Here is a 15,002-nt window from a genome sequence, read left to right on the forward strand (position 1 = left end):
ATAAGCAATTATATATTGATCCAGGAGGGTGTTGGATAGGTTAGCTTCCTTTTGCTGGCTGTCTCCTCTGTTATAAAAGACTCTTGCTTAGCACAGTAATAGCTGTTATCTTATGAAATGCGACTAAAGCTCCTGACGATATTTGTGAAATGTGTTATTGTAGCTATGAATCATCCTAGTTATGGCCAATATCTCTTTATTTTCAGAAGTTAGAGGAAAATGCCTCAGTTAAGCCATCCTAATTGATGTAGCATATTGATGAGGATTTATTCTTATGAACAACTATGCAATATTGTGTTTCCCTGGTACCCCTTCTTTTGGGGAGCATATTCCCTAGTATATAGAGGTCTTTGATGCAAACTGTTTTTTCTTCCAAGAAGTTGACATACACTGACCTTAGATACTGAAACATTTAAACATACCTAATTCCATAAGTAGGCTTGTTGGTACAGTCAGGAACCAACTTCCTCTACAGTTCCCTACGTCACACATAAACCTCTTAATAAATGATACCTAGGAATTACTAAGACAAACTTGGCTTTCCGACATGATCTTAGTTTTTTTGTTTTTTTTTTTCCTTTTTCTAATTTTTCTTCTGAAGTCTAAGTGCTTGGAAGATACCAATTAAAGGTATTTTTTCCACTTCGGATTTGGCAAAATTATCTCTCAAGAAAATTACAGTGTTCTTCTACATCATTTTTTCTAAATATTTTCTACATTTTGTTCAAAATTTTAGAGCATTCATCTCATTTTGTTATATTTCAGGAGGATAAGGATGAAGCAACACAATAATTACTGGCCTATAATTGAAAACTTCTATATGTAAATCCATTTGTGCAAAATGAACAAATTCATCTGGTATTATTTCACATAAAAGAATTTTTCAATATTATAACTAAAATATTTCAACCAAAAATTATTAAAATCATTACAGGGTGAAGGCAGAAATAGTTTTTTGTCTCCATTTTCATTTAGTCATTTCAAAAACATCATCAAGTGGGTACTATATAATTGATCTGTAATATAATGTCCCCTCTTCTGGGGATAGATATGTTTAATATACATTTTCATTTCTGAAGGTACTCACATTACAATTGACATGTACATGTTATGTAATGTTTTTTGTTTCTTTATTAGCCTTAAAGCTAGAGTTAGGTTTATGATGAATTTAGTAATCAGTATTATAGTACTGATTTGAGGAATTATGGGAGCTGGTATAGAGAAGATGGAACTTTTTTTTTTTTTTACCTCAAAAGAGATAAGTAAATAGATGCTCTATAGTTGAGTTGATGGATTCAGTGATGGAAATAACCATAGGGTATTTATGGGAGGACCTAGGAAGAGGGGCCAAGACAAAGAAGAGTCAATAAAGGGAACTTCTGTCAGGAAGTACCATTCCATTTTCAAGGCTAATGAAGAGCAAGTAGGAAAAGAAAATAGTAATGAACTTGAGAGGGAATTACTTGTTTAAGGGGTCAAAGTAGGTTAGTGTGAGTGACATGCAAAAGTTGAGGAGAAAGGGAGTTTGGCTTCCAAGGAAACCAAGGATCACATCAGGCTGGTCTAGTGTGTTAAGACAGACATCCCTATTTAAGTCTTTGGGAGAATATATGACTGGTGACAAGGTATTTACTTCTTTGTGTCTCAGTATCCTCATATAAAAAAGTGTGAATAATAATGCTGTCTATCTCCTATGGTACTTGTGAGAATAGAATGATCATATATATATATATATGTATATATATATGTATATGTGTGTGTGTGTATATATATATATATATATATATATATTTTATCTCCCATAAAACCAGTGGTTGGCATAGTAAGTACTAGATAAATGCCAAGTTAACTACTAGAGAATTTAAAGCAGGAAAAGGACACCATATATAAATCTCATCAAGAGCACATGTCTTTCTTTATGATATGTTTGATATTTTCTTTATCATTATGAGATTTTTTCTGGTTTTCTCCGAATAATATGGTAAACTATGTGAAAAATTGATTAATCACCAGGAAATTGATTAAAATGGTTTAATTGAAATTAAAATTTCAGACCTCTTAACATCACTCAACATTTCTCTTTTAAGGATAATTTATCATGTTTTTCCACAGTCTGTTTGGACAGCTACCATAAACATGGCTTGATCAGCTCAATATTCTGCATAAATATAAAAGAAACCAGAAGTTCTCTGGCTATAGCTGTTTCCTGAGGAGAAGAATTCATGCCAAGTTTCTGTGGCAGAGGTCAGTACTTAATAGATACTGTGGTACACTCGATAATCCTATGAAATCCTGGATGCTAAACCACAACTTGGAATCACAGCCCTGCTTTTCACATGTGTTATTTTGCACAGAGCACAATTTTTCAAATATTTCCATTTCTTTTCTTTCAAATTAAAAAATGTATGTTTTTGAGTTATTTCCACTGATACAACCCTTGCTTCTGTCACTTACACGCTCTTTCAAGGTAAAATTAGAAGTTTAGTAATTGCAAAGAAATTGTTTTATAGAATAACAATAGTAACAAATAATGAATCTTCATGCTTTTTAAAATCTTGTGGGAATAAAGATAATGGCAGCCCTGCTGTAGGTATTGCCAAGTCTTTTCTTCCCTTCCCTTCCCTTCCTCTCCCTGTCTCTCTCTCTAAATGAAATCATCCCTGTAGACAGAACTCTGGTATTTATATCCATTAAGATATTGGATGTTTTCCAAAATTATAAATGAGTAATTGAAAAACAATAAGGTTTATCAATATTAAAACATTCCAGTTAAAGAAAACATTTTGGAACTTACATATAACACATTTACCCATAAATTAATTGTTTTGTATTGAGATGGATGCTTGTTTATGTATATATGATAATTAGGGCAATAAGTTTTAGTTGTTGAGATGCTCTTTTCTAGTCCATCTGTTTTTCTCTTATATTTAAGTGCTAAAAGAGAGTTCTCTCTGTCCGTAAACATTGAAATTTGAATTGAGGCTGTAGAGAATGTAGCTAGTGCAGTGTAATTGCTAGAGATGCTCTTCTGACTTCATATCTATGGACTGAATAGATTGCACTTAAATGGCACCCACATCAAGTCAAAAAGGAAATGAACCAGTCCGACTGGAGTTATAGTAATGTTTTTATTTTTTTTATTATTTAATTTTTATTATGAACTGTCTTTTATTTTATTTTTTAATAATAGTTTACTTTCAAATTGGTTTCCATATAACACACAATGCTTCTCCCCACAAGTGCCCCCCTCCATGACCATCACCCCCTTCCCCCACCCCCCCTTCAGCCCTCAGTTCATTTTTAGTATTCAATAGTTTCTTATGATTTGTGTCCCTCTCTCTCCCCAACTCTCTTTCCCCCTTCCCCTCCCTATGGTCCTCTGTCAGGTTTCTCCTGTTAGACCTATGAGTGCAAACATATGGTATCTGTCCTTCTCCGCCTGACTTATTTCACTTAGCATGACACCCTCAAAGTCCATCCACTTTGCTACAAATGGCCATATGTCATTCTTTCTCATTGCCATTTAGTACTCCATTGTATATATATACCACATCTTCTTGATCCATTAATCAGGTGATGGACATTTAGGCTCTTTGCATGCTTTTGGCTATTGTAGAAAGTGCTGCTATGAACACTGGGGTACATGTGCTCCTATGCATCAGCCCTTCTATAGTAATATTTTTAAACTGTAGAACCAAGTAGAACCTAGAAGATCATCTGGCCCTACCCTCATGTGGACTGGCGAGGACACTAAGAGCCAAGAGAGTGAGGTTGATCTCCATTGTTGCTGGAGTGTGGGAAAGAAGAACCTCAGATGGAAAGAAGGAACATTCCCAAACCTGAGTCAAGTCCACGTGATCTTTCTTCATTTATCTTTTATGGTCATTGCTTTTAACTTTAGTCATTAATTTGTGCATTTCCCTAAGGACAACAGGCTATTTCTTTCTCACTCTGCCTATTCCAGTAGCCTATTATGAGGTCCCTTTTTAGCATAAAGGGAGAAGGTGCCAAAATTCAAACACCTTCCAGCTGCACAGCTCGTTACGCTCTAGTCTTCTCATGTTACAGTCATCATTTTATAATACACCCTTAGTGACGGCTTTCATGTAATAAGACTTGAAACTGTTGGGCACCACACTGTTTTTGACTTAGAATTTTCCAGTTTTCTGGTTAAATTCTTTTATAGCCAAAGAAATAAATAGCTTACATTGTTGCCCTTCCAATATTAAGAATATATACTAACTAACCAATGTATTACTGAGAACCAGAAGAGATATTAACAATTCTGGAACTGGAGGATGGAACTTGACCTAGGAGGGCAACTGTTATGTCAGGCTCTAGGGGAGCCCTCAGGCCAGGTACACTATCAAAGGATTCCAGCATCTTGAAGGATGGACTTGCCTCAATGTCCCTGCCACCCTCAGTCATTGGCCAAGAGCAACCCTTGGGAATTGTGGCTTTTGCTTGTATATAGTGTTGGATTAAGAGTACAACATCAGGGAATGTCAATGACTTTCCCAGTAGCAGAAGATATAAATATTATATTTTCATGATTGATACATAGGCTCCTATCATGGATTTGCTTTTCTGCAGCAGTCTGCCCAGGCTCAGAAGCTGTTTTGGCCAATAGAATGCAGCAGAAGTGACTGTATAACTTCTGCAACTGAGCCTTTGGTCTGCAATGTGTTCCTTCACTTCTTGTAATATCCTCTTGTGGAAATAAGATGCCACATAAGAAATATGAATATCCTGAGATGACCATGAAGAAGCCCACTTCTGTAACATAAAGAAAAAAAGTTGACATGGAAAATCAAGGTAGTACAACACACATGAACAAAGCCTTTTTGGATTTTCTTCCCCAACCCAGATATCAGAGAATACAGCTGAGAGACTGACCCAGCCAACACTGCATAGAGCAGAAGTACTGCCTGGCAAGCTTTGCTCAATATCCTCATCCAATGAATCATGAAATCATAAATGGTGTTGACTTAAACTGCTAAATTTTGGGAGCATTTGTTATCATGTATATATACACCTGTCTCAGCATTCCTGCAACACTCAGTTGTCTGCTATGAACAGCCTGCAGAGGACATAGCACTTGTATAAATATTATCACGGTGGTCTCAGAGTGCAGGAGCTGAGGATTTCAGTCACATATAGGTAATCAGCTGAAACAAAAGTCAGAGTCTTTTGCACTAACAAAAACTATAAATATGTGTCATTGGCTTAGTGACCAAATACCAGTAAGGGCCTGTAAGGAGCAAAGGAACCTACTGTGGAGAACAGAATGGCAATGAGAAAATTGTTATTTGAGGCTGGGTAAAATTCAACCAGTTTGATTTGTTGGAGGAATGGTTCTGTATCTATAGTATCTTGTAAGATAGGAATGGATGCCATTTACTTGAAGATCTGGGTATGTGGTTATGTGGAATATTGAAAATTATAACTGACTTTAAGTGTTTATTTAAAAGTGAGAGATATCAACAAAAAAGCTATTTAATTTTCAATTAGACTTTAAAGGAATAACTTCTACCCTAGGACTTGCCACATTTGAAAAAGAAAATAGTTGTAGTTCCAGCTTCTCCAGCTGACAATTTATCTTCAAAGTAGGAAATGGCGACAGAGCTAAGATGAAATCCAGGTGCTGCCAATTAAATGTGGCCTGGGTATCAATATCAAGTCAAGAGTATTTCTGGAAGACCCTGTGTCAAGACATCAGAAAGCTTGAAATGTGCTTGGAACTCTCAGCTTCAGAGAAGGGTTTCTTAGAATCCTAAGTGATTTGTCCCATGATATTCTGATTCATGGAGTTTAGTAGAGGGGAGCATGTCTTGACAATATTTGTGGATATATCATTATCTGTTGGATTGCAGTATATTTGATATATGGAGAAAGTACATTTCTTTTACAGGAATTATACCGATTTGGATGGAAGTTGACAAGAGAGTACAAAATGATAAAGAGGTCTCTCGGTTCCTAAACTTTTCCAGATAGGAAGCAAGCAAGGAAAATACTGAACTGAAAACATGGGCACTGTCTTAACGAATGTAAAGCAGGGATTAGCGCCAAACTCTGAGAAAAACTACTCCCTGGGAGCACAGGTGAATTGTACTCAATACATAGTCATAACCAGAACAGCAGTAGTTGGTGACATCTACTCAGTGAATTTCAAAATTGCTATGGAGTAATTACTGCTGTATGCTTCCTGTTTTCCCCCCGTTTTGAATGAGAAGTTATTCTACTTCTGGTTCCCTATTATATGTTGGGTAAAGGTGGTGGCACACACTCTTTGTTTTTCACTTCTACGTCTCTGGAGCTAAGATGTTGCACCCAAAGAAGTGTACTTGGAGAAACTTATTGTCCCTGGACACAACTTTGATAAAGAAAACTTTGTCCTCAAGCCTGGGCCTGATGCTGTCATAGAATAAAATTTTGGGAAGAGATGCAAATGGATTTTGCCTGAAGGAAGGGATTGTGTATAGAAGGTAGACTATGTTTTCAAAATTAGTAAAAACACTTCTTATCCCACATGCTAGTTTGCAATGTAACTTTTTTTGACCTCAGTAATTATGGACTCTATTTCTTCTCTCCTGGAATCTGGGCTGTCCCTGGTTCCTGCCTGATCAGTAGAATATAACAGAAGTGACTTTATAAAACTTCCAGTCTTTTCCTTAACAAGTCTGCAGCTTTTCTCTTGACCACTTGGAAGTCAGTGGTGCCATAAGAAGACTCATTGTCCTGAGACAGCCATGTCAGGATAAAACCCAGACTAAGACCAGTCAGGAGGAGCCCTGGGACATCAGCAATGTGAGTGAAGCGTTTTGGACCTTTGTATTCCAAGCCATCTACCAACTGACTGCTGGTGACTGTATAACCTTTCTGCAGCAGCAGAACTTTGCTCCTGCAGGTCCTGACCCATATATTCAAGAGCAAATAAAACAGTTGATGTCTAAAACCCTTTTTGGAGATGCTGGTCATGCAGCAATAAATAACTGGAATAGATCCAACCATCCAGTGTTAGGACTCTCCAGATTCCCCTGGAATAATTAATCTCCTTAGACTGCAGTCCAGGAGCAAACCACCACTATGCTTATTGGGGATATGGATTTGTGATGCTATGCAATTGGAGCTTTTGATCAATCACCTTTTGTGCTCCTCCTCCTATTCTAACTTGTTATTTTATCAACTGAGCATTTCTTTATGGAAAACCAAAAACAGAACAAGACATAACATGAAACAAAACCTTTTTCTTTGCTGCATTTTTCTCCCATGTGCTTGTTTCCTTCATTATTTCAAAGATGTATCCTAATCTTAGTTCAATATTTTCCTTCCTTCTATGTTCAGTACCTTAATGGATTTATTTTTAATAAATTTATAATCATTCAGTGCTTTGGTGGAAGACAGGAAAACTTGGCATCTTGGGTATCTAATCTATATTCTGGAACAAGAAGTCTATTCCTCTGCATTGTGATCAACATTTATTTATTCATTTCCTCATTCAATAACCTTATTACTTGATTTTCTTACATAAAGCATCCTGGTAGGTCTTAAGCATATACTGTGGGATTTTACAATGCAGTGTAGGAGGCAAGCACTTAAGCAAATAACTAACAAAAGTCAAAGTGAAATGAGAGGTGGAAAGGAGTTGCATACAATGTGTGGTTTGGTCACCAAGAATGTAGCTCTTATCTCTGATGTGATAGTATGGGGAGGATTTCCCAGAGAAAAAAGCATGTAAGCACCTAGCACTCAGCTTCATGTGCTCAAATAGACATATGAGGGGCGCCTGCGTGGCTCAGTCGGTTAAGCATCCGACTTCAACTCAGGTCATGATCTCAGGGTTTGTGAGTTTGAGCCCTGCATTGGGCTCTGTGCTGACAGCTAACTCAGAGCCTGGAGCCGGCTTCAGATTCTGTATCTCCCTCTCTCTCCGATCCTCCCCTGCTTGCACTGTGTCTCAAAAATAAATTAAGAAATTAAAAAAAATTAAAAAATAGACATATGAAATATGATTTTTAATTGAAATGTTTAAAGAAGAATCTTGAGTCTTGAGCCTTCAATAGGCAGATAAGATGAAATGGATTTTCATATTCATGGAAAAACAGGAGTACAGGAAGTCTTCTAGCATGTCTGGACTGCTGGATTTTTGTAGTGATTAAGTGACTCATTTGGGTCCAATAGAAATAGATGTTAGAAATATATATAATTTGTAGGAATATGTACATAAAATACTTCTTTTTAGTTGATACTGGGAAGACTATAATAATTCTTAAATATAGTAGTGATAAAGTACGAGAAAAAAATGATGGCATTATATTGACTTGGCAATTGTTAGAATGTAAAAGATTAAGAATAGAGGTAAATCAAATAGAATTTTCAGATTTTTTGTTTGGGGACTGATATTTAGGTAATTTAGTAATAAGCAGAGGTAGAAATAAACTATTAAGTATTATAAAAATTCTGCCTCAGAGCTTTCCAGTTGAAGCTGTATATATATAATGTGATTAAAATGGCAGTTGTGGCAAAGGATCATTCTATGGATCAGATAATCATCTCCTGCATAGCTGTGATCACATGAGCTAGATTGTGAAATTGAGCTGCCACTTAGTCTGATTCATTAAACAACATCCTAAAAATAGACACTAAAGCAGTAGCATGAAATCTTAGCAAATGGCTGTTAATGGAGAACTAAAAACCCATTATCTGGTAACTAACTCATATTTTTTTTTCTGATAAAAATAGATTATTCAGATCATAGGTAGTTCTGAATTACCTTTAAAGATGTTCATTGAAAGAGCTCATTTAAAGTGAAAATGCAATGAAATTCATTTCTAATTCCAATAAAATAAGAAAAAATATTTAAATGATATTTTGAATCAAAATTAATTCATAAAATTTTACGGATAATTTTGAAAATGTTATACCACTTTATACTATAAATTATACTATACAGATAATTCAAATTATACTTGAATTATCTGAAAAGAAATCCCATTGGATTAACAGTCTTAATAATTTGAACTTGTTTGATGTTTCTGGGTCTTTATGCCACATATTACTCCATCACTTAAAAACTTTCTGAATCTTTAACTTACTACTCTCCCAGTTTTGTCACCTTAGGCTTCTTACCAGCAGGTCTTTCTCCCTTGAGTATACAGATTTCATCTGTTGTCTATTTATAAAAACTTTGTTTTAGTAAAGGGGTAAAAATCTTAATCTTACAAATGAGTAGGAGATAAATGAACCTCTGGTTGTCCTGAGCCTTGAAATCCTGGATAAAAGTCAATTCTTTCTGAACTGCAAAATAATGTTTGATTTCTCTCTTTCTCATTCTACTCTTCCATCTTTAGAAATTAAGTTCATTTGAGGTGTCAATGGCTGATATTTCTTCCTGAGGATAGTTGCATTTTAGAAGGATTTTGAATCAATATCTGAAATGTTGACATAAGAGTTTTCAGAAGATCCTGAAACATGAAATGCAGGAAGTCTAGAAGAGATGAAAAATTGTCAACTTGAAGTTTCGTGAAATCCGGTGACTGAGGAAAGGAGTCTAATAAATAGGATACAAATCTGGGGAAGAAGGATCTTCCCAGGATTTGAAAGTCACTTGTTACACTGGAAACTACATAGTTTTCCAGTCTGTAAAACCACCATTTGCTCAGCTAGTGACATTTCTTTGCGTTTGTATTAGCCCAGACCATCTGAAATTTAATTATGAAACATAGACTGTGAAATTATCAATAATGAAATAGAAAATCACACAGGAAATAAACCTTCACTTAGAGTCAGTGGCAATCAGTATTAGTGCTTCTCTCTTATGAATGCAGTGTTGTTGGAAAATGGAGGCAGTTGACCATGCAATCTGGAAATAATGGGCATGCTATCAGATGTGGGCATAAGGCAAATAAACACAATATGGGTTTAAAATACTGACTTACACTGAGGGAAATAAAATGTCAAGTGACAATATTTTATTATTGTACATTAAAACAAATCTCCCAAATACCTAATACAAATACTTCCAATATTACGAAATCTCATTAGCAATTTATCAGAAGAATATATAAACACAAATAAGATTTAAAACAATGTTTCTAGAAGGTACTTTAGTTGTATATCTGCATGGACATAGAAGCCTTGATCAAATTAACATGGCCTATTATAATTAAAACTCAGCAAAGATAGAACGCTAAAGACAATTTATAGACTTGGACTTCTGTAAAAGCTGCATAACCTGATGAATCATTTCTCTTACAGTTCCAGGGCTCTCATTATAATTCTAGTGATTAAAGCATCTAATGAAACAGTTCTGAGGGGGAAACACATTTATAAAATTTTACTAAGTTATACTATCCTGTGACCATCTGATAGCTCTACTGATGAAACCCCATGGGAAGGCTGCCGACTACCAAAGAAAGACCCCGATTCTTCCTTATGTAAAAGGAGTAGTTTTTGTTCCTCTTAAGTCGGCAGTGAGAAAAAGACTGTTCTGACCTTACAATCCAGGGGAAACTTGAACTTCAAACCATAATGTAGTAGAAAGATAACTTTACCACTTCTTCCCTAATTTGTACCCCTTTGGCCACAATTTACTGGTTGTGTCTGTAGACTCACTTTCAACGTATAATAGAAGCTACATGCTTTGATTTTTTTTAACTATTCAACTTGGTAAAAGTATCTTAAGGCACAAATATGCTGATTTAATAAGCCTTGCAAAATTTATACCCACTCTTTTCTGCTTCTCTTCTCCTCACTTATTTGTAGATTCAGAGAGAAGCAAATGGAACTGAAAACAGGATTTTTAAAAATAAAATTTACTTTTGAAGTCAGGTTTATTTACATACAATTTGCATATGGTAAAATTCACATTTTTAAAAATAGATTTTTTTAATTTTTATTTTTGAGAGAGACAAAGTACAAGTGGGGGAAGGGCAGAGAAAGGAGATAAAATTCACCTTTTTAATGTTTTTTTGTAGTTCTATGAGTTTGGACAGACATATAGAGTTGTGGAGCCACCACCACAGTCAAGCCCGAGAATACCAAAATGGAATATCTGTATTTACAAAGTTGTTAGTAAGTTTTAAAAGTTAGGGGTAAGTTGAGAAATGAATGATTGAAGTGGTAAAATAGAGTGAGTTAATTAGAGTGAGCAAGTTCTTGAGAAAATAAGGCTGAGCTACAGTGAGGATAGAAGGAATGGTTAAGACAGAACAGAGAAGGAAGTGGGTTCTAAGAATGGCATGTGATTAGTAAGGGTTGGGGAATTGACTCTGTGAAAGAGGCCATATAGATATAGATATAGATATAGATATAGATATAGATATATAGATAGATATAGATATAGATATAGATTAGATATAGATATAGATATAGATATAGATAGATATATCACAAACCACCCCCCTTGTTTTTTCTAGCCTTGTCTATTTATTTTTCTCTCTTAATGAGTCCTACATGGTGGGACAGTGCACTCAAGCTTATGTTGACTGTGTAATTAATAGATGGAGCAGTAATTTTCAAACTTTAGTGTGATCATAATTATTTGTTGAGCCTTTAAATATAGACCACTTAGACCCAACTTCCAAAGATCATGATTCAATAATTCTGATTCCTTTGAAAAGGCTGATAATAACCTCACTGCAATTAGATGTTGGAAAATAGAGTAAAATATTGTAGTGCCAAGAATAAAGACACAAAATATGCCATGAAGTGATACACAATTAGATCGGTTCTTGCTAAGTGGCTAAGATGTATATTTACACAAAGAAGACCCCTCTTTGGCCCAGCTGTTGCTCCCTGGAGGAAGTGTGTGGTAACTGGCTAAGTAATTGGGAAAGCAGGCAATTAGTTATTGTGGTCTTTAACTCCTCTCTGCCCTCCTTTTTTTTTTTTTTTTCATTGGAATATCCTTTCTTCCATTCCCTTCTCACTGTTTCCATATATATCTCCTCATGTAGAAAAAAGCTGAGTCCTTTACATTCAACTGAAACTCATTCATTCTTTATTAAATATCCTCATTAACATTTTTGAGCCATTTAACTCTAATAACAAAAAATATCCAAACGTTTTTATTAAAGCAAGGACCACAGAATAGCAGCTTGCCAAATGAATGTATGTTCTATTTAGTAACAATATTTGAAAAAATAATTTGACTTTAAAATGAAGACATTTTACATAAAATATATGAATCGTCTTGGTAATATATCTGTAATGTAAAATGCTTTCAGGATGATTAATACAGAACTGCGGCTCTGTATGTTAGTTTAGTTTTAATTCTCACTGCAATTAGTCAAAGCTAGTAATTTGCAGTCAGGGCTACACATCTCAAACAGCTGTTCTAAGTCTTCTTTGGCTTTTTATCAAAGATGGATCTTTATCAGTAAAATTTTGGTCTTTTAGTTTGAGTGAATGTAAGAATTGGGTTTCAAAAGTGAAATTAAAGGTATTCTGCACGATATACACATTGTCTCCACACATATGTTTTTGAATTCTGCAAAGCTGACTCTGATTCATACCTGAACCTCTATCCTGCCTCCCTGGAACCCAGCACCCCAGGTTTGTCTTTAATATGCCCTAGGTATAGCCATTTATTTAGGAGCTTTCAAAATTGTAGCATGCCAACAAAAGGGCATGTAATACAATCTCAGGAATCTTGCAGTTTCTGCCTTCACAAGGCTGTGACTGGAGCTTTTAGGCTACAGTGAGACTTCTATAAAACAAAACAAAACAAAACATGTCACATTAACTTTTTTGTTGTTGCTTGCTTATAACTCACCTTTTATTAAAGAAAAAATTCTCTCTGTGGCAGATTGTGGTTGGAACGTTACTTTCCTTGCGTGTGAGAAGCTAACCTTCATCACCCTGACTTTGGCAGCCACTGCTGTCTGGGAAAACCTGACCATTGTATATGTCCAAACCAGATTAGGTGTGTTTGCAGCACTACTGATATAAAATAAGGTTTGGGAACACTGGACCCCCATTATTTGAAAAGAAACAATCAGAAAGATCTGACAAGCAGCTGCATCCTTTACTGATTCATGTAATCTCTACTTCCCACAATAAACACCACTTGCTCTTGCCTTAATCCCAGCCTGGTGCTTCTACTTACATTTCCTTCCTGGCCCCATGGGTATTGGGACCTATGATCCCAGCAAAGAAGGAATTTCATAGCTTGTCAAACAGGTGTAGAAGCAGCTTTAAGCTTAGGTCACTTTGCTTAAGTGTTCAAAATTATGTATATGAATAGCTCCGAAGAGCAGCTCAAATTTGTTCATTTGGGTTTTAGAAAGAATGGGTTAGATGGGCATTTAGAACCATTGAACCATCCCCATTCTCTTCCTTTCTCTTTCTCATCCTGTTATCTTAATCTTCTCCATCCTCTGCCTCTAATATCACAAAGCTAGGAATACGGAGGGTTTGACGCTTCTCTCCCCAGAGTGCTAATGGTAGTTCATGAAGAGCATCCATAGCCCAGTGGCCCATGACTTTAAACAGGCTGGCAACTAGGGTACCAGAACTCAGAATGTAGATTCTTTCAAAACCCTCCAATGAGTCTGAGGGAGGGTGCATCAAAAGAAAAACTAAACAAAAACAAGACAAAACAAACACTATAGCTGAACAGAAATCAATCAGATCAGGAGTCTGACCTAGTGTGTGGTGGGGTGAGGGGTAAGAGTTAAAAGATATGCAAATACATGTGTTTAGGTGAAATTTCAAGTTTAAATATTAAATGATCAAGATGAGAAGAGAAAACTAGGCATTACTTTATTTCACAAAGTAGGTATTCAACTCTACCTTTTGAGTAAGCTGCCTCCTATGCACTCTTAAATCCCATTAGGACCATGATTATGTATTACCATTAGATATAAGCCCAAGTATACTGTTACATTTTTGATTGACACAAAAAAGTTTGTTGCTTGTGTTATAATTTTTTTAATGTTTATTCAGTTTTTGAGAGGGACAGACAGCACGTGAATGGGGAAGGGGCAGAGAGAGGGAGACATAGAATCTAAAGAAGATTCCAGGATGTGAGCCCAGAGTCCAATGCAGGGCTTGAACCCACGAGCCACAGGATCATGACCAGAGCCGAAGTTGGATGCTTAACTGACTGAGCCACCCAGGCACCCCAAGTTGCTTTGTAATATAGTCATATACAAATCTTCATGAGCAGTATTTTACTTAAAACATACGTAAGATCTGTGGGGATTTTGAATGGTTTGTCTTTAGTATCTCTAGTGCCTCAACTAGTCGTTGTCATATAATAAGGTAAACTCTTTTAAATGGATGAATGACTATGTTTCTGTCTGTTTGTGTGTGTCAAAGAGAAACATCAGAGCATTTGGGTAGAAAAATAATCTAATCTCTATAATTATATTTTGTTGCATTATTGAGAAAAATTATAGAATAAAAAGTATTTCACTTTCTTTGTACATATTTCTTCTATAAAAACTGAAATCATTAAAGATTTACACAGTGATAATAGAAATATATATTCCTTTATTTGCCAATATAAATTTTATATCTTAAAAGTATCAACTCCTTATAGTACTTTTTACTCAAATGCTGCATGGTGGTAAACAGGCATTCTGAGTTAGGTATCATAAGGAAAAGTTCTTCGTGTCCCCAGTACATGGCCTAATCTTGAAATCATTTCCATCTTTTTATCAGAAAAGATTTGAATGGTAGACGTTAATTATTTAGTGGATATTTGAGCTCTCGCAGAGAAAGATGTTAATTAGCACAAAATCTCATGAGTAGTACTCTTGAAAATTAGCATTGTACTGATTTCAAATTCTCATACTTGATTAACATGTATGACAAAAATATAGCCCTGAGGAATGTAAAGGTAAAATATGTCATATATGTCATATAGTTCTTCCTTGTGTTAAGATCTCAAAGCACTGGGAGGAAAAAACACATTACTTTTGACCACTCTGCCAGTGTGCTGTTAGTTAAGTACCTGAAGAAGTGTAAAACAGAAAGTAATAAGAGAAAGGAAAAAT

The 15,002-nt window shown here is 35.5% G+C and overlaps 1 long non-coding RNA gene across 1 annotated transcript in view; it reads left to right on the plus strand.

Annotated features, from left to right (window-relative positions):
• The window catches only part of LOC115294110, a 58,125-nt gene extending 53,187 nt beyond the window's left edge, over positions 1-4,938 (plus strand). The window contains exons 2-3 of the long non-coding RNA XR_003909727.1: positions 2,113-2,244; positions 4,868-4,938. This is a non-coding gene — a long non-coding RNA (uncharacterized LOC115294110). The remainder of the gene's footprint in view (positions 1-2,112; positions 2,245-4,867) is intronic.
• Positions 4,939-15,002: the final 10,064 nt, after the last annotated feature.

This window comes from Suricata suricatta, chromosome 6 (assembly GCF_006229205.1).
Source record: "Suricata suricatta isolate VVHF042 chromosome 6, meerkat_22Aug2017_6uvM2_HiC, whole genome shotgun sequence".
NCBI classification, from domain to species: Eukaryota; Metazoa; Chordata; class Mammalia; order Carnivora; family Herpestidae; genus Suricata; species Suricata suricatta.